Raw genomic sequence first — 26068 nt, 5'->3', positions numbered from 1 at the left:
GTAAGAAAATATATCCACGTCGATTTATGGGCCTTATATATTTCGCTTGTATTTCTTGCATGCACACTGGCGCATTACTCTACGTGTGGCACAATAACACCTGTCTCACATCTTATAGTCGAACGATTTTATTCCCATAGTGAAAAAGTCACAACCTCGTTGTATTTGTCACTATAATTGCTGTTGCTGATATTTATGGTTGATGAACGATTAAAATGTGCACCATTTAACTAGTTATCAGAAGGTAGTTGCAAGTAAACATTAAATGCACATGTACTAAGAAATTTTGGTTTTTTTTTTTAAATGAATAAAAACAATATACTGATAGTAGTTAATTATACAAATATAGGCGTACGATAGTTAATTGACTACCAACATATATGGTGGATTTGGGTATATTATGTTATCGAATTAGCAGCAACATGGAGGTTTTGCCGCATGAGCCCTTTCGTGTAGAAAGAAGCAAAGACCTGGAATGCACAAGGATGAATAAACGTCTGGTCGAATGGCACAGGACAAGCGGATTTCAACAGCTAAACGTATTTGTCTACAATAACAGTGTGCATATACCAAATGACAAAATAGTCTTACCTGCCAACATTTTGAGGTAGCGAGTCTAATCAACATAAGAATTAGCCCTTCATTGCGAACAATTAATTCTGGACGCGGTCCAATAGGTGCTTTAGCATTTACAAGTTGTCTTCGCTATGGCGGAAGCACAATGCCCGACATCACTATACCAGACACCAAAAGGTGCGCGCGCATTGTGTCATTTGCTAATTTCAAGCCTACTTTAGCCAAGCGCAGCGTTCTGTTGCCATAGAGACCCTCGTGCTTTCGATAAAATTAGAGAAGAGAAGGGAGAAATGTGTGTTGTGATTACTCGTCAATAGGCGACAGAAAACGCATGGTTTGTTTGATATTTTTATTTATAAATCGGCACTTGATTGATTTCTATTATTCTGAGAAAAATTTTCGATTAACCTGATTGAAGTAAAGCAAAAAAATGGAAATATACAGAATTATTGACTGGATTTAACTTGCTGTTCGAGAAGACAAATAATATTGAAGTCCATAGAAATGTCAACAGAGGGCAGTAGTTGGTATGTGGAATTATACAATGCTGTTATTATTGAAAAACATTCATTTTGTTCTGTTTGGATATTTCGTTATATATAATCTATTTTAGTTTATGTATGAAGATTCAGTTTTATGTTATCGCCGAAAATAAAATGTAAGATGAACATATATAATAATTCAATGAAAAGTGTTTTTACTAAATTTGCAATGTGTACTGTTTTTGTTATTATATTAAGTGTCGAATGTCACATGAGCATCGAACTATCCCTGTTTATGCCTGATATATATATATATATATTAGTGGGGGGGGGGGGGGGGGGGTTTGGACAAAATAATGGAAACACTAAGATATTTATAAATGGAATTTGTTTGTGTTGACTACATTGAAAAATCTTGTGATGGCAGCGCTTAATGTTTTTGTTTTGTTTTGTTTTGTTTTGTTTTGTTTTGTTTACGCTCTGTAGTTCTCATTCAGGTGCATTAGTGATTGTGCTGAATGATAATTTTGGATAAAATATCGGAAAACGGAAGACTTTGTCCGACTTTGAACGGACAGAGTCTTCCGTTCAAAGTCGTTGGTGCACGTTTAGCTGGAGTATCTGTGACAAAAGCTGCCGCATTATTAGGTGTATCGTATATATCCATCCAGTTTCTAAGGTTATGTCTGCATATACAGATCATGGCAAGACAACATCATCGAAGAAAAACAGTGGTGGAAAATCAAAATGGCAGGAAGAGATCGTCGGATATTGAGAAGAATTGTTTCGAAAAATCACAGAATTACTTCATCATAGGTAACAGGAGAACTGAATATTCATCTTTCAGAATCTGTTTTCACAAAACATGTCCGACATGAACTTCATAAATCCAATAAAGATAAATTATAAAGGGGAGTTCTGCAGAGATAGTTCATAGATATTTCATTCCATCTAGAATAGATTGATATTAATTCATTTTCTCTATAATTAAACCATTTCTTTATAACGTAATGTATATCCAGTACTCATAGAATTGGATCATTTTGTAAATAATCAACAGCACTGCTCAAAATTTATAGATCATTTCTGAACATTATGGTACAGTGCGGTATGATATCCATAGGTAACATATTGTATTAGGAAACTTCTAACATTCATCTTATACCCATGAAGGGAACTGCCATCTTGATTTTTTTTCATTTAACGATATTACGCGGAATTTTGAATTAGCTATCCAAAAACTCGTATATATATTCTGTGTTTGCACACCTCAGCACTACACCGCCCAAAGAAAGAGCATCGTCAGTTCGATTCTAGTGGCCGACTAAGGGAACTTTTTCAAGCTTTTTTCGACCGGTTCCCAAGTTAACCGATCTCTGGCACTGGAAAGCGGGTTTTTCTCTTGGAAATTCGGATTTTTCCTCCCGTAAACTAACAAATAATTGGCCATAGAATCCACACTATTTCAGACATTAAAAATGTGTTAGGGTTAGAGACCACGAGATGGCGACACTTGTTAGCCGCTTCTTCACTGCTTGGCGCTTGAATTAGTGATGTCCTTGGGCCATCTATCTTTGAATGGCTACCAGTAGAAATTGAACTGCTGACTTAGTTTCCAAAAGTTAAATAGGACTAAAAAGGCCACGCCTACTCCCTATAATGGAATAAAAGGCATTAGCTGATTTTTTTATTATTTTAAAGAGGAAAGCTCCAGGGAGTCAGGGAGTGATCGAGAGAGGCCACATACTACACATACCAGCTATCCTACTTGTTCTTGAATTCATTCACACTACTTGCACACACAACATCCAACAGCAATCCATTCCAATCACACACCACTCTATGAGCAAAAAATCTAGCCGTCATCCCTTCTTAGCGGTGACCCTTTCTTTCATTTATTTTCAGCTTCCAAAGATGCCCGCTTGTCTTTGGAAGCTGAGAATAAATGAAAGAAGGGATGAGGGCTAGATTTTTTGCTCATAGAGTGATCCTACCCTCATAAAATAAAGAATTCCATGGACTGAAATCCTGTATGGCCATTTCAGAATTATTTAAGTTTCAATCATATCATCCTTCTTTCTCCTGTTTGCTAGAGTTTCCAGATTAGAAATTCTCCATCTGCTTCATAATCAGTATTCCACAATCCTGATGTCATTTTTAACACTCTCCTTTGCATTCTTTCCACTGGTTAAGAATCACAACGGAAACCAGGATACCAGACATAGGCACAATAGTCCAAGTGAAGTCTTATCAAGGCCTTGGAAAGAGGCAAAATTACATCATTATCTTCACATATCAAAGTTCGTTTCAGCGTTGCAATTATCTTTTGAGTTGTATATGTAATCTTTGCTACATAGCCCCTGGACTTCAACTTCATATCTACTAACACTCCAAGATCCCTAGCCAGATCAGTTTCTTCTAGCATAATACAACATTGGGTATCTAATCATGCCAAAGTGCACGAACTTTACATTTACTGACATTGAACTGATATCCATTTCTCCATGCCCACAATTCCAGCCTATTCTAATTATTCTTCAAGTACCATATCAGCCGCAATCCCTGATTACCGTACCTATCTTTGCATCATCAGCAAATAGCTGTTTTCGCTTGTCAAATCCTTCGCAAATTCATTAATGTACTGATTTAATAACAGTGAATCAGAGACTGATCATTTGTGGTACACCACTGGTTACATTAAATCTTGCAGACTGCATCCCTCATATACCACTTTTTGATATCTGTCAGTCAGCCATCTTCTTATCCACGCTAATCGATAATCCAATGCTGTATTCTGCAAAAAGCCTCAGCAAAATCCCAAAGTATCACGGTGTAACAATTCCCCTTGTCTAGCTCAATGATAATATTATTATAGATTGTGAACAAGTTGCTAAAACGTGATCTTCCCCTATTAAACCCATACTGTTCATTGCAAAGTAGAGATTCACTGTCAGTCCATTTTGAATGCGAGCCCTAATCGAAACTTCCAACATCTCCATCACCACTCCTGAGATAATAATTGGTCGATAGTTGGATATATCTGTCTTTGCACCACCCTTGTGCAATGGGATTAATACAGATTCTTTCCACTCCTGCGGAATCGTCTGTTCTGAGACTCAAATTATATAGCCTGGTTAAAGGAATAGCCAGTTCGGCTGAATATTCTTTTGGCATATCTGCGAATATCCCATCAGTCCCTATTCTTGAATCTTATTCAGTTCGTGCAACAGCACTAATACTTTCTCCTCATAACCTGGATTTCTTCATCCATTGAAGAAGTAGTAGTGAGCTCAATATTGCATACAATATTGAGCACTCACTAGTTGAAGAATCTCTTCTGCATGTGTCACACTCACACCATCTGCATTCAGTAGAGTTATTCTTTTATATTCATTCTTTCTTTTACTTGCAGCATATCGACAGAATTCTTTGGGGTTGTTTTTAGCTTGACGAGCCTATTTGTTTTCTTACTCAGACTTAACTTTCCGTACAACGCTTGCCACTCTTCTGGCCTGCTGCCTTATAATTTTTATAACGGACATCATTCTTATGCACACAGTATTCCTTCATCATCCTTTTCTTACGAATCTCTTGCTTGATAAGATTTCACATCCATTTGACTCCTATCATATTTGTTCTTCGAACTCTCGGGACACATTCTGATACTGCATCATTTAAGTATTTTTGAATGCTTCCAATACACTGTCAATATTCTTCCCATCCAGCAACCGAACCAATTGCATTGCACTCAGTATACTCCTTAGTTGGTCATACTTTCCTGCTTTGTAGTTAAGCATGTAACTTTTTTTGAGTGGAACATTCATGAATTTAGTCACTTCCCAAGTGGCTAAATTTCATGATCACTGACACCAAGCAGAGACAGAATAGTTACGTCTTTAACTTAAATAGCCTTTTACACTATAATCAAATCAAACACTTTCCTGTCACATGCTACTTGAGGAAGTTGTCTGGCAACAGCTCAATAAATTCAGTTTCATTCTTCTTATGAGATTTTACTGCTATCCAATCACTATTTCTATAATTAAAATCTCCCATTATGATTATTTTTTCACGCCCATCGTCTTTAATAGTATTTGGTTATGCATTTTTTCATCACTAGAACCGATCCACCAAGTTGAGAACATCCCACTATCTATTTCATCTTGTTACATTCCACCTCACATTAGATGGCTTCAAATTCACTGCCACATGAAAAACTGTTACTAATATTACAATCGTAGGTTTCAACACTAACTGGATTCAAGTCACCCGATATCATTAACAGCACCTCCCCTCCTCTCCTATCCTGTCCATCCTTCCTAAAACGACTGTACTCTTTACACTTAATACCAGTTGGTATGTCTGATTCTGAACAACTGATCATCTCCCTGTAATCCTGTTGTTCTTTATTGACATAAAGAACAACAATGGTCCTGGACTGAATCCTGTGGAACATTTGTGATCTTCCTATACCCTGATACTGCTCCCCATATACAACTCTCTGGTATCTATCAGACAGCCAATCACCAATCTAATACACTAACCTGATATCCAAACCCATATGATGCAACTTAAAAATAAACTTGTCATGTGGCATCCTGTCAAATGCCTTGGAAAAATCCAACAAAAAAAAAAAATGACAAAGTATGCCTTACTTTCATCCACTGCTCTCAGGGCCGTCGCCAGTCCCTGAGGCAAACAATTAAATATTGCCCCTGATGGATTATAAAACAAAAATATAAGAAAATCGCCAATTGCTATTTTGTTTTCATTACAAGAGAAACATTAATGCAAAACGATTATATAATAATTCTTATTGTGAGGCTTATACGCTGTTTATACATGATAACTAATAATTAAGGAATTGATAGCGTACACTAGAAATATAAATTAAATAAATTTTAATATGTACTTTCCGATATTTCGGCAAACGCCACGCTGCCATCTTCTTGGGAACTTATTACAAAGACAAGTGCACACAAGTACTACATAACAGCAAATGAGAACCGAAGCTAGGAAGCTAACGTTTTCCTAAAGTCCTGATGGTGCCCCCTGGCGGGCTATATTGGTAGTTCTTGGCCTTTGGGCTGAAGTTCTTATGATAAATGTTTCCCAAATTTGGGGCAGTCTCATGCATCCAAATTTGTTGAGGTTTGGCATGTTCTTAAGAGCTGAGGCTGATTCCATGAAGAGTCTTTCATATTTGAACTTTCTGCGGTGTATTACTGTGGCGAGTATCCAGAGCGTGGTCTGCAAGCCCAGAGTGGCTGTACTTGTAAAATCGGATGTAATCCTTGTGTTCTGAGATTCTGATATTTGCTGTCCTGCCTGTTTGGCCAAAGTAGGACAGTTTACAGCTGCAAGGGACCTGGTATACACCAGGTAGGTCTAGGGGAAGTGGTTGGTCTTTAGTGGAGCGGATAAGGGATGCCAATTTTCTATGTGGTCTGTAACAGGTGGTCAAGTCGTGTTTTTTTTAAATTTTGTTGATTTTTTCCGAGGTGCCTCGGATGTAGGGAATGGTGGTGGATTTAGAGTAATCTTTTTTGTGAAGGGGAGGGGATGGTGGGTTGTGGATAACTGGGTTAAGTATTTTTTGGATTCTTTTGGGGGAGGGGGAGCCATTGGCTGAGAAAGTGTCACGGATGTGATTTAGTTTAGTGGTTAGGGCTTGATCATTTGAACAGATTATTTTTGCCCTGTTGAATAGTGTCTTAATAACTCCATATTGTTGTGAGGGGGGTGATGGGATTGTTGATGAATGTACCTGCCTGTATGGGTGGGTTTTCTATAAACTGAGAAAACCAAGGTTCCATCAAGTTGGGGTGACTAATGTGTCTAGGAAGGGGAGGTTATTGTTTTCCTCTTTTTCCAGGGTGAACTTGATTCTAGGGTGTTGGTTGTTTAAGTGTGTTAGGAAGGAGAGGAGTGAATTCGGGCCATGTGGCCAAATAGCGAACACCTCATCAACGTAGCGAAGCCATATGGTAGGTTTTTGTGGGGCTGAGTTTAAGGCTTTCTCTTCAAAAGTCTCCAGAAAGAAGTTAGCCAAGGGTGGGAAAAGTGGTGAACCCATGGCTGTCCCCTCTATCTGTTTGTAGAATTTTTCCTGCCAAACGAAATAGCCTGAGTTCATTGTAAACTGAAATAGGGCTGTGATATCGGAAATTTAGCTTGGATTAGCTCTAAGGTTTCTTTGAGGGGGACATTCGTGAATAAGGAGGAGACGTCAAAACTGACCATTATGTCATTATGTTGGGGTGTAAGGTTTTCTATACTGGCTTTGAAGTGGGCTGAGTTTTTTATGTGTGATGGTGTGTTGCTAGTATAGTGTGAGAGCGCTTTGGCTAAATGCTTGGCTAGTTTGTAAGTGGGAGAATCAATGCCATCCACTATGGGACGTAATGGCACATTTTCTTTATGTATTTTTGGGAGCCCATATATGCGGGGGGGGTCTAGAATTATAGGGTTTCAGTCTGTTGGTAATAAGTCTTTGTCTTTGTAATAAGTTCCCAAGCAGATGTCAACGTGACGTTTGCCGAAATATCGAAAAGTATATATTAAAGTTTATTTAATTTATATTTCTAGTGTACGCTGTCAATTCCTTAATTATCGATTACATAATAATATTAATATTAATATTATGTTTGTAATATGTTTGCTCTATGTGGATATCGCACAATAAAACTGTTTATAAGCTCTTCTAAATTTAAATTATAAGTTATGTCCGCCTCTATCGATATAGTTGCTAGATCAACCAATCTTTCTTGGGTCATTGCTGTTCTCAAATAATTTTTAATCAATTTAAGCTTGGAAAAACATCTTTCCGCACTTGCTACGCTAACAAGAATGCTACGCTAACCATTCTTGTTAGCGTAGCAAGGCGACTATCGCAGTATGGCTGAACGAGCGCCCTTATTAAGCCCCACCGTGAGGCAGGCTGCCTCTATGATACACCCTGTCGACGGTACTGACTGCTCTTGTTACTCTATTGTAAAAGGTAACCAGATTACTAAAACAAGAGCGCCCTTTAACAAATCATTGCTGGCCTGCATAAGTAATATTACCTTCATCTGCACAATTCTATCCATTTTTGCCTAATCCTCATCTGTCCTATTTTCTTTTGAAAATTTGTTTTACTTAAATTAGTTGGTTTCTGCGCCCAGTGATTGCATCATGAACAGATGTGACCATGCACTTACTGCAAGTGAAAATTTTAAATAGATTATTAGGACAGTGTATTTAGTTATATTCTGTGTTTACTGCTACAATAAAAGTTTGTTTTACTCACCTGTATGCAGTATAATGTCTGCAGGAGAGGACTTGCTTTTCATTATGATGAGTCATTTTCATTCTAGTTTTCTCTAATTTATACTAATTGTCGCTACATATAGTACATAGACTAATTGTCTGTGTACTGTATTTAGTGATACAACAAAGCTATTTGATTTTCTTCTATCTTCAGTATATGATGTCTGTTACGGAGGGGATATTTATCACTATACAGGGATATTTTCATATTAGTCTTCCGAAAGAATAGGCACAGTGGGCAAAAAAATCTGTTTATTCCTATGAATAAAATTGAATTTTTCTATGTTTTATGGCACATCTATCGAATTAAATACATTATTTCCTAATTTCTGTTTTTGTATTAGTTGCGGTTTTCCCTAATTTTTGTATTTAGATGTTAATAAAATCACATTTCGTATTAACTTTGTTAAGTTTTTGTTTTAGTCAAACATGTGTGTGTGTGTGTGTGTGTGTGTGTATTGGTCCACGATCAAAATGTATTTTTTATTGCAGTTCACGGTCAGAAAAGTTTGCAAACACTGCCCTGTTGAGTGGATTACTCTCTTCTGTATCCAGTCAAGAATTCTTAGGGAGGTTCTGGGTTCACCACTCCAAATGTGAGAATAAATATATAAACTTATAATTTTAAATTATAAATTTAATTTCTTTAATTTATAAATTTATGTAAAGCATAACATTACATCTACTGTCTAAAGAACAAATCTATTTTATTATTTTGTGGACGATTATTTCGAAAACAAACTAAAGGAATGTCAGTACAGTTGTTATTCACCGTTACATTACCAGTACATTACTTCGGATACTAAACACTAAACACGAGTAAAGTGTTTCTTTAACTTCTACAAAAGTATACTCAAGTTCTATGAGTATTATAGAAGTTTAATCGTAATTGAACTGATAATTGAATGCATTTTATAAAGGATAAGAACGATAACAGAATAAGTTTATTTAAAGATCCTATTTAATTGAATCTATCAACCGTGATCTTGGAAACATACCGGCTGAATACAATATTAGTATACAGAACAGATTCAACACACTCAATTTGTGTAAAAGAGAACCAGCTGAACTATGGGAAGAGATTAAAGATATAATTAAAACAGAAGCAAAGAAGAATATTCCAACAGTTTGTAAGAAGAAGAAGTCTAAATGACTGTCAAAAGATGCCATCAAAACTGCTCAGGAAAGGAGGGAAATGAAAGCCACAGGAAATTTGCAGGAAGTACGGCATTTGAATGCAGAGTTTCAACGACAAACCAGAAGAGACAAGGAAAAATACTTTAACCAGGAATGCCAACAAATAGAAGACCAAAACAAGAAAGGAAAACAAGAGATCTTTTCAAAAAGATCAGAGAACTAACAGGGAAGTTTAGTGCTAAGGTGACAATATTGAAAAGTAAACACAAAGGATATCTTACAGAAGCTGCTGACATCAAAGAAAGATGGAAAGCGTATACAGAAGCCCTTTACAGAAAGGACTCCAAAATTACTCAGAAATTTGAAGAGCAGGATTATACACAGGAACCAGTACCAATGGAGAGTGAAGTGAGGTGAGCACTGCAACAGCTATCCAGGAAGAAAGCACCAGGAGGAGATGGAATACCTATTGAGCTGCTCAAAGCCCTCGGAGAAGAGGCAGCTAAAATTTTAACAGCTCTATGTCAGCGAATTTGGATCACAACTGAATTGCCTAGGGAAGGGGGAAAAAATAGTTTATATGCCTTTATTGAAGAAAGGCAATGCAAGAGAGTGCGAAAATTACAGAACTATAGCACTGATTTCTCATGCAAGTAAAGTCTTACTGAAGATCATTCAGAAAAGACTGGAACAATTCATGAAGAGGAAAATGCCAGATGAACAGACAGGATTTCGAAAAGAGGGGAACAAGAGATCAAATCGCCAATGTGAGATGGATAATAGAAAGAGCACAGGAATATCCCAAGAATGTCTACCTTTGTTTCCTTGACTATAGCAAGGGCTTTTGACTCTGTAGATCATGTGAAACTGTGGAATGTGTTAAGAACAATAGTAGTACCAGAGCATTTAATTATCCTTCTAAGGAATCTTTATGAACAAGAAGCTACTGTCCGAACATGTCTTGGAGAAACTGAGTATTTCACAATAGGTAAAGGGGTGCAACAAGGATGTATTTTATCTCCGTACCTGTTTAACTTGTACAGAGAATACATTTTAAGAATGGCAGGGCTGGAGGAGTCTTCGGTTGGAATTAAAATTGCTGGAAGAAATATTAATAATTTTAGGTATGCAGATGATACCGCCTTGTTAGCAGAACGCAAAGAAGATTTGGAGAAATTATTATGAAAGTTAAAGAAAAAAGTGCTAAATATGGTCTTAAACTTAACCTCAAAAAGATAAAAGTTATGGTAACATGGATCTTAACGATTTTGAAGCATATGGGGTGAAAATGGAAGCAGTTAACAATTTTGTGTTCCTAGGATCCCGAATAAAGATGGTTATTGTACTGAAGAAGTTATAAGAAGAAGGTTATTACTCGGAAAGAAATCAATGACAAATTTAAGCAAGATCTTTAAAGATAAAGATATTAGCCTCGCAACAAAAATCAGAATCATGAAAGCAATGATATTTCCTGTGGTACTGTATGGATGTGAAAGTTAGACCCCTGAGAATGAGTGAAAGAAGGAAGATAGATGCATTTGAATTATGGGTTTGGAGATGCTTACTAAGAATACCATGGACTGCAAAGCAAACCAATAAATTAGTGATAGACAGAATAAAGCGCTCTCTCGAAGCATTGATCATCAAGCAAAAATTGTCATGCTTTGGACAGTCTGGAGAAGAAGAAGACCAAGAATTAGATAGGTGGATGGAGTTAAAAAAGCAACTTGAATGCGCTTGGAAATTCTGAAAGATATGGCCAGGGACAGATCTGAATGGAGAATATGCGTCATAGAATCATCAGGAGTCGAAAGCAACTCGAAGGAACATAACAACAACAACCAACCGTGAAACATAATTACATTAACATTGTCAGTTATAAAAAATGCAATAATTATTTTTTAAGTTATCGCAAATATAATTTCCTTTTATTAAGTTATCGTTTACTTAAGTTTTTAAGATATCGCAAGTATGTTTTCTTCTCTTAATGCAACAATTCTATATAATTTAGAATATTATTTTTACAGAAATCTTTGCATCTACGTAGTTAAGATATTTGCATGGATCTGAAAATCTAACAGAAATCAGATTATGAGAAGGAAATCTCCAAAGAGTACTTTGGCTATGCGGGTAGAACAATGATTATGGCAATATATGGTTGAGTTGCTGAGTAATCATTTTATGTTGATGTATCATTCAGATGAAGTTACTGGGGTGCTGGGGACTGATGTGAAACCTGAGGTAAATTAACTGGGGTTGCTTGAGGCATTACAAAATCCCAAGTGAAATACAACCATGGGAATAAATGGGACAATCAGTCCATATGTCATGAGAGTGTGCAAGAGAATTGGCCATGCCTTTGACTAGGCTGTTTAAGTCTCAGCTCTGGCAGATTACCAAGAGAGTGGAAAGAGCTTAAAATAGCACCCTTGCTATTTTAAGCTCTTTTATTTAATATTTTGCTATTTTATCTTGCATAAGGGTGGATCCAAAACATAAGTAACAAATTATATACCTGATAATATCTTAGGAGTGGTAGTTAAGGTAAAATTTGATGAATGGGTCCGAAAATTTAAGAATGGGTCGATAGTGATTCTCCTTTCTTCCTTCAATAGTTGATATGCTATCGGAGTTGATATGCTTCGTGAAGAAAAGTCTTGCTTTGATTTAGTAATTTACTCTTTCTATGGTGAAGTGAAGTGACAGTTGAATTCCAACCAAACCAAATCTAACCGTATTGCAAGATAATTTGTTAGGTAAAACTGGAACAACGAGGATGAATATGAAATTGGTTCGTCACAGTTACTGGCACATCTGTTGTACGATGCTTGCTTTCTTCCTTGGCATCATAACATTTGATGCATACCTATAACTATATCTGTGTACAATTCATAGGAAGCAGCTTGATATTCTGAGCAGTTGTACTCACGATATAATATCTTCTACCTTCTTTTATGGAAAGTTTTTCTGATGGTTGTTAATCCAGCAACTGTCTTTGTTCTCCTAAATAGTGTCTTGTACAGCTCTGAAAAACCTGTTATATGTTTTGTTTTACTGCATTTAGTTGAATAAACTGGGAGGATGTTTTAATAATGAGCTAAAAAGGTCTAAGTGACTGACAGCCTGTCTCCTATGAAGTAGCAAGCTTTTTGTTTCTCTCTGGAAAATCGAGTTTTTCGTTATATTAACAAACGCAATACACTGATCTCATAGCTTTAGTTTTTTCGGCAGTAATTAAAAAAAAAATAACGGCCAATAGACAGACTACTTTCTGTTTCCACACAACATAAAATATTTTCAACAGTTGATTTCAGGACATCTGTCTGCACTGAAGTTTGCTGCCATATTCCAGGCATACTACGCGACATTTTACTTTAACATCTGGTAGTCTCAGCTTCATGAATCAAATTATTTTGATTCATGAAGAATTATTTTGGTACATGTCGAAGAATATGTAAAGCCCATTTATATATTATTCTCTTGTGATATTATACTGATACCACCTGACTTTATGTAGCTTTTCAATTGAAGGCAGGTTAGTCTGGTCTGATACAGAGGCGGAAAATTCTGGCCAGTTTGCAAAAGAGGCAAACTGGCCAGAACGAACACACACACACTGCTAATAGATATAATATACTGACTTCATAGTCTTCAGCAGAACTAACTGGAATCGAGTGCAAAGTAGAGTATTTTGGAAGAATAGGCATGATATGAGAGAGAATGGGGCATGCTGTTAATGATATCAGATGACTTGAATCCAGTTAGAGTTGAGGCCTATGACTGCAATACTAGTAACAGTTTTTCATGTGGCAGTAGGTTTGAAGCTGTCTGGTGTGAGGTGGAGTCTAACAAGACTAAATACATAGTACAGTGTTGTTACAGACCAGGCGGATCGGTTGCTAGTGACGAAGAAATGCATCACCAAATAGAGGCGATGGGTGCGAAAAGAGGTAATCATAATGAGAGACTTTAATTATCCAAATATTGATTGTGAAGCAGTAGAATCTCATGAGAAGAATGAAAATGCATTCATTGAGCTGTTGCGGGACAACTTCCTTAAGCAGCATGTGACAGAAGAAACTCCTGTTCGAAGAGTGTTAGATCCGATTATGTCAGGAGAGGTTTCAGTTAAAGGCATAACTTTTCTGCCTCCGGTTGGTAACAGTGATCATGCGGTACTCACGAGATAAGTGGATAAGTTTACGAAAGTTTCATTCAGAAAATGTTAAATGCTGAACTACAAAGCAGGAAATTATGACCGTTGAGGAGTACGCTGGGTTCTGCGTCATGGTATCAGTTGTTAGATGAGAAAGATATCGACAGTGCGTGGGAAGTTTTTAAAAAATACCAAACCATGCGATATCAGAATGTGTTCCTACGGTACGAAGAATAAATAATATAGCAGGGAAATGAACGTGTAATCTAATTAGGAAATAGATTCATAAGAAAAAAGATTATGTGGAAGGAATACCGTATGTATAAGGATAATGAACGTTATGATAATTATAAGCAGCAGGCCAGAAGAGTCACAAGTGGTGTACAGAAAGCTAAGTCTGAGTACGAAAATAAACTGGCTCTGCAAATTAAAGACACTCAAAAGAATTCTATCGTTATGTTTCAAGTAAAAGAAAGAATGACTTTGAAAGAATAACTCTACTGAATGCATATGGTGATTGTTCAGCTAATGAGTAGTCATTTTGCTAAAAACTATCTACCTGGTATATGCAATATTGAACTTACCGCTCTTCACCGCATGAGGAAACTCATGTGGATAAGAAGGACGTACTAGAGCTGTTGCACAAACTGGATAAGAATTCTTCAATAGGGCTTGATGGGATATCAGCACGGAAGCTAAAAGAGTGTTCAGCTGAAGTGGCCATTCCTTTGACCAGGCTGTTTAACATGAGTCTCAGTAAAGGGAATATTCCGCAGGAATGGAAGGAATGTATGGTAATTCCATTGCACAAGGGTGATGCAAAGACCAATGTATTCAACTATCGACCAATTAGTATCTCAGGAGTGGTGGTGGTGAAGATTTTGAAAAAGTTGGCTACTGCCCGCATTCAGAAATGGGTTGACAAAGAATCTCTACTTTGCAACGAACATCATTATTTTACTAAGGGAAGGTCACGTTTTAGCAACTTGCTCACATGCTATAATAATGTTACCACTGAGTTACACAAGGAGAATGGATACACATGATTCTTTTGGATTTTGCTAAGGCTTTTGGCAGAATTCAGCATGGAAAACTGTTGCATAAATTGGAGAATATGAGATTGGATTATAAACTCTTAGCATGGATAAGAGGATGTCGTATATGGGGGGCGTGAATATGCAAGATTCAAGGTAACAAGTGGTGTGCCTCAAGGATCAATTCTTGGTCCACTGTTTTTAATCTGTACATTAATGACATTAGGAAGAATTTAGCATGCGACGTACAGCTATTTGCCGGTTATGCAAAGACAGGTAAGCATGAGTGCTGGAGTGCTCCTGATATGCAGTACTTGCAGAATGATTTGAATAAGCTGAAATTGTGGGTATATGAAAACCGCTGTCAGTTCAATATTAATAAATGTACTGTGTGATTAGATATCCAATGTCTTATTATGTTAGTGGAATTATGCTAGAATAAACTGAAAGTAGCTTTCTCTAAAGCCTCAAAAAATTCCTCCACTTCTACCTTAGTAGAACCTTCTGTGGGACCATAGACACAAATAAGTCTCATTGTCCAGTTCCCCATTCTGATATTTGCCCACATCACTCTACTTGACACTGCCTGCCATTTAAGAAAATTAGCCTCGTATTTTGTGAATATTATGGCTACTCCTTCTTTTCCTTGATTGTCATTGCCTGAATATAACATTTTATATTTATTGCTCAGAAAGATCTCACCAGTTTTTGTCTTTTTTGTTTCAGTCACCCCTATTATGTCGATCTGGTACTTATCTAATTCCTCCGCTAGTTACATTTCTTTGCCATTCAGGCTTCTTATGTTGATAGTACTGATCTTTAACTCTGGTGATGTTGAGTTGGGGTGTGTTTTCAGATTTGTACCAGTAGCTGACTTTTCGCTGTTTGCCCTGGTTCCCTGGTGAAAACAACGGGGGCCTTGTTTAAAAGGGCGACACCCCAGCCGGTATGAAATTTTGTCATGTTGTACCATCATTTTATATTTTGGTTTAACCAATAGGAATAAAATTTGGTCGGCTAAATCCCAAATATATATTATCATATATATGCAATGTAATTTTAAATTTTGTAATTTCTATAATTTTATAATGTAATTATTATATGTATGCAAGACATAATAAAAAAAATTATTATAACAATACTGTACGATATCTAGATAGGCTATCTATGTATAACCTAATACCAACCATAGAGGAGGACTGGGTCTAAAAATATTGGTTGCCAGGAGACAAAGGGGGCCCACCCATAACTATAAGGCTATCATTTAATTTATAAGAAATAAATAAAATTTTCAAAAAATGCATAAGTGGAAAAAAAAAGGTACAATTAAAATTTTTGCGAAATATATGTATATATTTTTTAGTAATTTCAGTGTAGATATATTGTACATATTACTGGCAGTATACAGTAGATATTAAATGTAAATACAGATTGTTATAATTTAATTTTTTAATTATTGTTTTTAATTTTAAATAAATGGTGGATATTTGTAAATAGTTTGCTTGTACTGAACATTTTACACATTATTAACATATAGTTCAAAAGCATATTTCATGCAGTCCACTATATTAAAAGCAATCGTTTGAATTCACTAGATGATTGTGCGAATCTGTCAATAATTGCTTCTGCATCCACTTCGTCTAACAATTCCTTTTCAATGGATAGCAAATGTATGATTCCAAGTTCTCCTCAGACAGTGAATTTCTTATCCTTGTCTTTATGATCTTTAGCTTTGAAAATGTCCTCTCACATTGGAGTGGAGTAACTGATAGTGTGCAGATGACTTTATAAAGTTCATAAAGGTTATCATATGCTTTGTCGTGAAGTGTGTTGGATGCCAGAATTTTTAGTACACACGATGGGCAAGTGCTACAAATTTTACACTTCTTGCAACTAGAATACATATTCTCACCATCATTGAGCAATAACTTTAACACATCAAAGTTCGAAGCAAAAGGAAACAATTCCAATATTACTTGATCTTTGCTGATTTGTGGAGACAGCTTAATAATACCTTCCAATGCTTCATCTTCAAGGCCCTTCTCTGCAATAGTTTTAAACTTTGCTGTGTCCAAGCAGGATGAATCTTTATACAACTTTTTTGTGTTGTACAAAAGCGTGAATCTAGTGACTGGACAATGTGGTCCATTATTATTATTACGTCATATTTCCAGGGAGTCCAAATACTCATCGAGGGAGAACACCTGCTCTACATCTCCACCACTCAATCCACCAACTACAATGAACCGCAACTACGCCAACGCCATCTACCGCCCGCCGCCACCACTAGTATTTCCACGGACAATCACAACATCCATGCCCACGGCGGGATTCGAACCCACAGCCTTTTGGCTGGAGAGCGGATACGCTAACTGCTCGGCCATCCAGGCCGGCCTTTTAACCTAATATTGGGTTAAACACATTTACTTGAAAATCAGCTACAGAATCTGAGAAATTTCCTTCATCATCTATAAGCTCCTCTGCCTCTTAACTGGCAATGTTGTTTCCAAAGAGTCGATTTCCAATGTTTGATTTTCATCCATATTCAACTGTGAATCTTGTCATTACATTTATTTACAAATTCCATTGCCTTGCTATGAACGTTACCAAATGTTCTTGTCTGTTCCTTCAACTTTGTTGTAGCTGAATCTATTAAACTCCATGTAGTAAAGTAAACATATCTAAACCACTTGTCTGTAAATAATGTGATAACTGGGCTGTAGTTTTAAGCCATCCGAATATTATAAAAACTTTTTTGCAGCCTAGTACTACTTCACTTATTCAACCACTCATTCAAACTTATTTCCAATTCAGTGACGGGTCATGACATGCCAAATTATCGCTCGCGCGCGCGTGTGCGTGTGCGTGTGTGTGTGTGCGCGCGCGCGCGCGTTTTCCTCCTAATAGTAACCCTGCCTGGAGGTAATTGCTCCACTGCATACAATGCTTATATTGCATGTAGCTTACAAGTACTGATTAACATTTGTATTTATAGTTTTGTATCAATTTTCATATTTACATTTATATATTCATATATACATATATTAACACTATATAATTCACGCAATATCAGTAATTATGTTAGATTACAAGGACTGGAAGCTGATCTTATTGGCAAATTTAATTAATTCTGATAATACTTGTCGATAAGTCTCTGTTTTGACACTGGCCACTTGTCTCCGGAAGTGATGACGTGTTGTATTAGGAGCATCCGGATGGAGTCCAACAGTTGACAGGCGTAAAGTATGTGGTCAACAGTCTGTTGAAGGTGTGGACTACAAATGCATGATGGTGATTCCAGGATATGGAATCTGTTTAAGTAGTGTCATAGTTTTCCATGTCCCGTTAGTAGCGTGGTTAAACCTGGAGAAATGGCCTGTTTTTTTTTAGGCCGGAGTCTGCTTCTGATGCTTGGCAAGAATTCTTTTGTTGTTGATCTTTTTTTTTTATGTTTTCCATTCTTCTTCCCACATGTCTAGGCTTTTCTCTTCTGCAAGTGTTTTTATAGCAGATTTCGAGTACTTTTGATAAATTGTTTCTAGCCATTCGTTTATAGCTGCTTCTTTAGCCGGCTGATCCGCTCTCTTTTCCTGTTTCCCCCAGTATGCGCGTTCATCCATCAGAACTGGATTTCCCACCGTCTAGAGCAGTGATGGCGAACCTTTTTACCCAGGTGTGTCAAACTTTTTTTTTTTTTTAAATATTGATGTTGTTGATGTTCCACTTGCATACATGCATTATAAATGTAACTACATAATCATGGATAGTTAGGCTATTTATTTAATAGGACATTGATATAAAATCTATGAATTCATATTATACAATTAATTTAATAAACTGAAATTACAAACTTACATTACATTTAATGACTTTTCTGTTGCTGACTACTGGTAGAAAGTTCTTTCAATGAACAAACCTACCTACGCCTTAACTGAGAGCGATCTTACACGATTTGTCTCAGTTTTTTCATCAGAATACCAATATTTTTCAACATCCAAGGTGTGTCACCTGAAACCTTCAAGTGTGTCAGTGCTGACACGCGTGTCATAGGTTCGCCATCTACTCTGCAATTTCTAAAGGAAATAATGTTCTATTTGTCATTTCAAAAAATCTTGTGACACCACTGCATAAATATCGCATTTTTTACGAATTTTAACGAGCAAGTCTACGTACGCGGCTACATCCGCTGACCACAGCAATCGGAGGTTAGCCGTTAGTAATTATCAAGTCGTAAGAAAGCGTAGCATTTTTTTTATAATTAATAAAGAATTTATAAAAGTAATGTCGAAACTTTTAACCAGTATGAGTAAAAAACGATTAATTGAAGAAGAACATCGTAGTTTTCAAGAAAAATGGAAGTTACGATATTTTTGTATTCAAGGGGAAAAAAAATGCTTGATATGTAGAAACTCAATTGCAGTTTGCAAAGAATATAATATTAAAAGGCATTACGATACAAATCATAAAGAAAACTCTGACAAATATGTTGCGAAACTTCGCGAAGATAAATTGTCCGAATTAAAGTTGACACTTCAAAATCAACAAAGTGTATTTACCACACCTATTGAAGATAATACAGGCTACGGTGAAAAACAGTTATTTGTTATCACATTTAATTGCAAGTCGAAACCATTCACTTAAGGAAATTTATTCGCGAATGTATTATTAAAGCAGTTGAAGTGTTGTGTCCTGATCAATTAAAGAAATTTAAAAATATAAGCTTATCTTGAAATATCATTGCTAGCAAAATTGATGATATAGCCGGGAACTTAAGGAATCAACTAAAATCAATAATTCCGACATTTCAGACCTATTCCTTTGCAATTGACGAAAATACAGATGTACGGGATATCGCTCAGCTGGTTGTTTTTATTCGTGAATGTGATATGAACTTAAAAGTAAGTGAAGAACTTCTAGAAATTATTCACACGATACAACCACTGAAGTTGATATTTTTGACGCTCTTATGGAAGTTTTGAATGAATACAATTTACCGTTAAAAAAGCAAGTTCGTCTTGCAACTGATGGTGCTCCTGCCGTGAATGGTGTTGTTAAAAGAGTTGTTACAAAGTTAAAAGAAAAATGCAAAGAACAAGGTAATAATAATTTTCAACATTTTCATTGCATTATTCATCAGCAAACACTATGCTTCAAAGTTTTAAATATCGGACATGTCCTAAAAATTGTCAGTAAAATTGTAAATTATATTCGTGCACGTGGGCCTAATATCATCTCCAATTTAGTAACTTTCTAGAAGATATAGAAAGTGAATATAGCGATGTACCTTATTATACAGAAATTAGACGGCTTTCCAGTCATGAAGTTTTAAAGCGGTTCTTCGAATTGCTGGACGAAATTACCATTTTTTTAGAATCGAAAAATTATGAATGTGAAATATTAAAAAATGATCAATGGATAAAGGACCTGGCTTTTTCAGTTGACATTACAAGTCACCTTAGTCAACTTAATCTTAAGCTACAAGGCATCAAGTAGTTACCATGTTATTTGATAATATTAACATTTTCGAACAGAAATTATTACTTTGGCAAGAACAAATTCAAAAAGAAAATTTATCCCATTTTGAATGTTGTCAATCATTATTACAAAAATCACCGAAATTGAAATTTTCAGAATATGCCAATCAAATTAAGTTATTAGAAAATGAATTCGAAAGAAGATTTTTAGATTTTAAGAAATATGAAAATCAGTTTCAACTATTTACTTCTCCTCTATCGATTGATGTTGAAACTGTTGATGACAATTTACAGTTGGAATTAATCGAAATTCAGTGTGATTCTGTATTGAAATAAAAATATATGGATGTTGGAATTCTAAAGTTCTATAATTATTTATCAGTCGATCGATACCCCAATGTGTTATGTGAAATTATGCGTGTTTTATCTATGTTCGATAGCACATATTTATGCGAACAACTATTTTCAACTTTAAAGAATAATAAAATTGCGGAAAGATCAAGATTAACAGACCAGCATGTGCAAGCAATATTGAAAATTACTACAGGTCAACAAATTCAACTAAATTTTGAAGATTTATTTAATGAAAAACGTTGTCAACTTTCTTCAAAAAAAAATGATATGTATAATCTATTGGCTTGGATCAGGGGATGGTTGACAGACAGATATCAAAAAGTAGTATACAATGGGTGTGAATCTGCCAGATTTAAGGTAACCAGCGGTGTACCTCAGGGTTCAGTCCTTGCGCCATTACTGTTCAATCTATACATTAATGACATCAAGCAGGGTCTTTTATAAGATGTGCAATTGTTTGCCGATGATAGGCAGGGCAATCAGGGATGCTACTGTACGCCCACAGATGCGAGACTCTTCGATACTTCTGAGCATGTCAGAAGAAGGAGAATTCATTCCAATAATAGGGTAATCACTGCGTTTCGTGGGATGAGTTATTTATTATTACACGTCAGAAAAATTATCTTTTCTTTTATGAACATTGTAGTTTTTAAATTGGTAACTATTTTGCTTATACAACAGTTGGAAAATTTTACGTATAAAGCACGTGATTTCGCGTGTTGGTGACCAATCCGTACATCCTTTATTTCTTTCTCTCTTTCAGCATGAATTGACTCTTGATGGCAGGTTGCCAGACAAGGACCTCGGATATGTGGTAGGATAGTACTGATATTCAGCAATTACAAATGATCTGAATAGACTGGATATCTGGGCAAACAAAAATGGCTGTCAGTTTAATGTTAGTAAGTGTAAAGTTATGCGTGATTAGATGACTTTGGCATGATTAGAATTCCAGCGGCATATCATATTAACGGGGTTATGCGACAATAAACTGAAGAGACAAGGAATCTTTGTGAATTCGTGGATAAGAATTTAAAGTTCAAACGTCAGATAACAGTTGCAAATACAACTCAGAGGATAATTTCTATGTTGAAGCGAACCTTGACATGTAAGGATAAAGAAGTAATTTTGCCTCTTTATAAGGCTTTGATAAGACCACACCTGGATTACTGTAGCCAGATTTGGTCTCCCGGTTTCCAATGGGATAAAGAAGCTGTGTAAAGGGTGCAAAGAAGAGCTACAAAGATTATATCGAGATTATGGGATTTAAATTATGAGGACAGATTGCGAGTATGTGGATTACAGATTCTGGTTAACAAGAGAAAGAGGGGTGATATGATAGAGGTCTATAAACTTTTGAATGGGTGTTATAACATTTCAAATGATGAAATTTTTGGCTACATAGAAGGTGGGGAGAGAACACGAGGGCATCCAAGGAAGTTAAGGTTGTTCTCAGTCAAGAAAGGGGTAAGAGCTAGATTTTTCTCCCAGAGAGCAACGAGTAATGGAATAATTTTCCCTTGCGGGTAGTGAGTGCATCTAGTGTAAATGAATTTAAGGGAAGGTATGATAGCTGGGTTGGGTAATTTGGTAATTTGAATGAGTCCTTGACTCCCTGGAGGTCTCAGATAATAATAATAATAATAATAATAATAATAATAATAATAATTTTATTTAACTATGTAAACTTTATATTTTATAGGTATTTTTGTAAGATCGTTGTGTTTTGTATTTATATACTCTAATGTTAATATTAAGAAATCTGTTTTCTCTTTATTTCGAGATTTTTTTTTTTTCTGTTGCGGCCCGCTGCTTGATGTATAATTCTTAATTTGGCCCTTGGAGGTAAACGAGTTTGACATGCCTGCTCTAGAGTGAGATTCCAAACCAGATTTCTTGTCTGTTCTATTAATGATATATGGTTGTTCTGGTTTTTTATGCCGTCGATAATGCTTCTAGTATCACTGTAAATTGTTGCTGTCTTTTGATGAGAGGTGTTGAGTTCTAATTCCCGGAGATATGTAAGGGACTGAACTATAGCAAGTTGTTCTGCTTAGTTGTTGGAACAGAGAGGATGCAGTCTAGAAGAGCGTTCTTGTATAATGGACTGTCTGTTGTATGCAATGAAAGAACAACCGACGTTCCCTTCGGTTTTGCTTCCGTCAGTGTATATTTGGAAATCGTTGCTTTCAGAGCTTTCCTTCTCCTTAATGTATGTTCTCTTTGCTGGGTGAAGCCACCCACTGTAGTGAAGCGGGCGTTCGTAGCAATTTGGATCGATGTTTTAACTTTCATTATATCTTCCGGAAGAGACGTCATATACAAGAGATAATTCTTGTATTTTCAGGCAGATCGGTGTTAGAGCTGCAATAACGCAAGCTGGCTTCGAAAGATATTGTCCTGTATCCTTTAATTATACGTATGGCTATAAGGCGTTGAACTCTGTTTAGTTTTTGTCGGTTTATCTTTGATTTTAGTGTGTTTCCAGGAAGGTGCAGCATAAGATATCAGTGGTAGTATAGCTCCGGTGTATATTGTTTTCAGCGCTCGTTGGCCTAATCCCCACTTAATCCTTGCCGACTTAGCTAGGAGCTTTTGTAAGCTTTTTTCGGCAACATATGAGATGTGCTTATTGAAGGTAAATTTTTTATCTATGTTACGCCTAGGTATCTTAGCTTACTGACTACCTCTAGAACTTCCCCGTTTAGGAAGATCATTACAAGTTATTTTGATTTTTTGCGTGAGATATGGAGCACTTTAGACTCGGTGCTATTGAAGGTAACTTTCTTCTCTCGTGCCCACTCTGAAATTTTAAAGAGTTCTTCGTTGGCTGTTATTTCTAATTGTAAGCCATCGCGTCGCCGAATCATTAACATTGCATCATCGGCGAAAGCTATGAATTTTGTTTCAGTAGTGAAAGGAAGTCTTAATAGCTAGTCGCACTGGGTGTTCCAGAAACCTGGCCCGCAGCAGGAACCTTGCAGACAGCCTCGTTTGACTTCTTTCGTTACAGTTGTGGTTTTTAATGTCATGGTTGCTCTTCTATCTGTAAAATATTTTTTTGTAAGGTAGAGTAAGTTTTTTGGCCTTTTTAAATCTATTAATTTAATGATTATGGTTCGCCACACATAGCATCTAAGGCTCCTTATGCATCGAGTGAGATCAGCAGTACGTCTTTTTTTTTTTTTTTGCTGTAGACTGTCTTCTGTGAATTCTTTAACCTCCATAATTGCGTTTTTATGGCAGATCTAAATTGATATTTAGATCTGCCATAAAATTTGGACTGAGGTCTAAATTGATATTGATTGCTGCTTAATAGGTTTCTTGAGTAGACATAGTGCATTATTCGGTTTATTAGAAGTATTTCTAGTACCTTACCAGCAACGTTTATGATACTGATTGGTCTGTATGATTTTTAGAGCGTTTCCATATTGAAGGAAATCGTCCTCTTTTTAGGCATTCGTTCTAAACTGTTGTTATGAATTCGGGGAATTCGAGAAACACTCTTAGGGGTATATCGCTGGTTATTCCATCTTCTCCAGGAGTTTTTCTTGGATCCATTGATCTTAATACTGACTCCATTTCACTAGTTGCAAATAAGTCGTAATCAGGAGTGTCTATGTCTGTCTCCATTCTTTGTCTGTGCGTTTTATGGATTTCTTCATCTATTGATTCATCGTCATCGGGAATAAACTTCTCCATCATAATAGCTGCAATTTCTGCTAAGTTTTTAGTGTAGATGCCGTCTGTTTTCTTGATAGTTGATAACTCGATACGGTTGAAACTGTACAGAATTTTTTCCATGATTCTGTTTTCGCGTTTGTAATTTTAGACTGATAGCTATATTTGACTTTATAGTAGTTCTGCCTTGAACTCTCTCTTAAATCTTAGTTATTATATGTTCTTTTAGTATAATCGTCTGAGTGCGTTAACACGTTTTCTTAGGACTATTAGTTCGTCGTTCCACCAAGGTATTGATTTTCTTCCATGGATGTTTAGCTTCTTGGTTGTTCTGAGTGTTTGGTCGCTGGATTTTATCACACTCGATGAAAGCGCAAAAGCAAGGAAGTCTATGTCGGTTTGTGCTGATGTTCAGATGGCTAGGTTTTTGTCTAAGCTGAACTGTTGTTCGCTCTTCGCATTAAAGTGATGTTCTGAGTTAGGAGTGAAAATTCTCTTTTTAATGCTTTTATTATATCTCAAGGTTGGTTTTATTGGTGAAGTACTTGATGTTAATGCGATGGTTTGTGTTGTCTATTCCATTCAAATTTTTGTTACTGATAATGAAACTTATTATGCGATGGTCAGAACAGCTTTCCTCTTCTTCGTATTTCCATTCAGAAACCCGGGATAAAATAGCGTTGTTTGCCACTGTTATATCGATAAAGCTGCTTCCTCTGGTGTGTTCAAATGATGGAGTGTAACAGTCGTCGTTTAGTATGTGTGTAGGGAATTTGATGCTATGAACTCTTCGAAATTTTTATCTCTATTGTTTGTACTTTAGATACTGTATATACTTGCAGCAAAAGAGTGTTAATTCCTCTGAACGTAATTTCGATAAGTACCGTGTCCTCGTTGCTGTGCTGAGAAATTAATATTGCCTCGACTTCAGGGTTGAACATGAGTATTGCAGCTCTCTTTCTTTCTGATCCTTTGGAAAATATTTTATAGTTACATGGAAAGCCACATATTTTGTTGTTGATGATGTTGTAGGGTTCTTGTATTAATGCTAGTCCTATATTTTTTTCCATTTATGAATTCTGTTAAGTTAATTACAGCCTTTATGCAGCGTTGAAGATTCATTTGAAGGCATACCATGTCAGTGGTGCTGTTTCTGTTTTTCATAATCTATGTTCTGAATTTTGAACTGTCTATAGTAACTGAATGTCGGATTTTGTGTGCGTGAGTGTGTGTGTGTGTGTGTGTGACGGGAGGGTGTTACACACACACACACACACACACACACACACACACACACACACACACACACACACACACACACACACACACACATACACAATAACTTGGAATGTATTGATGCGTTGCTGAACTGGAAGCCTGTACGAATATATTGTGTTTCATTAAGTTTGTATGGTATTTTGGGTGCGTGTTTCTTATTCATAGTATGTCCTTAGAGCTCTTTTCAGGCTATTGTAGTTTGTAAGGTTTCTGTATTCAAAAGGTAATTTGTTTATCATGTCTGGGATATAGAAGTTTTGCGTGGCCTTTCCGTAGTGATTATTGTATTTATATGTGATATAATTAGTAGTCTGAGGTCTTGTTATACGGTATGTATTTCTGACTGTCCTGTAGTTGGCATCAAAATAATGTTTTAGCAAAGCTGCATAGTGACATAAATGTTTTGCCGTCAGTATTTTGTGTTCTGACATTGCAATGTATATAAGGTTGTTATTTTCTCTTTGTTCCCAAAAGATCAGTTTTATCATTTTGTACTGCAGCGACAATAATAATAATAATAATAATAATAATAATAATTTTTTTTTAAACATTTTATTGTCTCAGATAAATTACATACATAGATAC

At 36.2% G+C, this 26068-nt stretch overlaps 1 protein-coding gene across 2 annotated transcripts in view; it reads left to right on the top strand.

The window, feature by feature from the left end:
• eIF2Bdelta (eukaryotic translation initiation factor 2B subunit delta) overlaps window positions 1-26068 on the top strand; it is a 380912-nt gene that overhangs the window by 146521 nt on the left and 208323 nt on the right. For both annotated transcript variants that reach the window (XM_090407674.1, XM_090407675.1), the window contains one exon: window positions 8862-8965. The gene's annotated coding sequence lies outside the window, so the exon portion shown is untranslated. The remainder of the gene's footprint in view (window positions 1-8861; window positions 8966-26068) is intronic.

The sequence above is a fragment of the Typopeltis vanoorti genome, chromosome 17 (genome assembly GCF_054136105.1).
Source record: "Typopeltis vanoorti isolate ZY-2024b chromosome 17, IOZ_Tvanoo_1.0, whole genome shotgun sequence".
Classification (NCBI taxonomy): Eukaryota; Metazoa; Arthropoda; class Arachnida; order Uropygi; family Thelyphonidae; genus Typopeltis; species Typopeltis vanoorti.
This window is presented reverse-complemented; position numbering and strand designations above follow the sequence as displayed.